This window comes from Micropterus dolomieu, linkage group LG08 (assembly GCF_021292245.1).
Source record: "Micropterus dolomieu isolate WLL.071019.BEF.003 ecotype Adirondacks linkage group LG08, ASM2129224v1, whole genome shotgun sequence".
Classification (NCBI taxonomy): Eukaryota; Metazoa; Chordata; class Actinopteri; order Centrarchiformes; family Centrarchidae; genus Micropterus; species Micropterus dolomieu.
The window spans coordinates 1,165,007-1,166,079 of NC_060157.1; the positions used below are offsets into that span (position 1 = coordinate 1,165,007).

At 42.4% G+C, this 1,073-nt stretch overlaps 1 protein-coding gene across 5 annotated transcripts in view; it reads right to left on the bottom strand.

Moving 5' to 3' along the window:
- ccdc120a (coiled-coil domain containing 120a) overlaps positions 1 to 1,073 on the bottom strand; it is a 42,083-nt gene that overhangs the window by 18,428 nt on the left and 22,582 nt on the right. The window lies entirely within an intron of this gene.

Genomic DNA, 1,073 nt, shown 5'->3' on the forward strand with positions numbered 1-1,073 from the left:
TCCTATGATGTACTGAGCTCCTCTCTCCTCTACTTTCTCTCCCTCTGTATGCAACCTCATCCCATTATTGCATGTTACTAACACAACTTCTCCCCTTTCTGGTAGTCTTGTGCTTTCTCGTCCCTCTCCTCTCTCCTCCTATCACTTCCTGCAGGTTTTCTGGCTCTGGAGCTGTGGAGTCTGGATCTGTGGTTGCGGGTCACCTGCTGCCCCCGTGTTCCTGCTCGACACCCTCTGCTGCAACGACTATTGTTACTAGTCCTATTATTATTATTGTTATTATAATTATTAACATTACGATTGTTATCATTAACACTACTATAAATATCTGTACCATTTTTCATTTAGTCTATAGCAACATCACCTTTACTGTCTGTACCTCTGTGTGTATATTGTGTAGGCTGCCTCCCTCCCCTCTCTCTCTCCTTACATCCCTCTCTCTCTCTTTCTCTCTCTCTCTTTCTCTCTCTCTTTCTCACCCCAACCGGTGGAGGCAGATGGCCGCCCACCCTGAGCCATGGTTCTGCTCGAGGTTTCTGCCTCTTAAAAGGAAGTTTTTCCTTGCCTCTGTCTCCTAGTGCTGCTCTTGGTGGAAACTGTTGGGCTTCTGTAAATATCATCACAGAGTACGGTCTAGACCTGCTCTTTTATGAAAAGCGCTGTGAGATAACTGTTGTTGTGATTTGGCGCTATATAAATAAAATTTAATTGAATTGAATTAAACCTGGCCATATTGGCCACAATGGCTTTCACTTCCACTACAGAGCGCGTTTCATCAATACATTCTTCTTGTTCTACTTCTGGTAAAATTCAGGCAGTGCAGACACTATGTTGAATACGTACCTTAGATGGAGAAGTTGTAATAATATACAGCAGGGGTCTGCAAATAAATTTTGAATTGGAGCAATATTTTCAATCATTAGATGGTGGATGAGAATATAAGCCATAATATTGGCTTACATCAATAGGTTAATCAGTTAGCTCAGTTGGTAAGGTGCAGGAGGTTTGATCCCACCTCGAGACAGTTTTTTTTTTTTTCCCTCTTCAGCAAATGGATTCTGCAGCGAATGTTT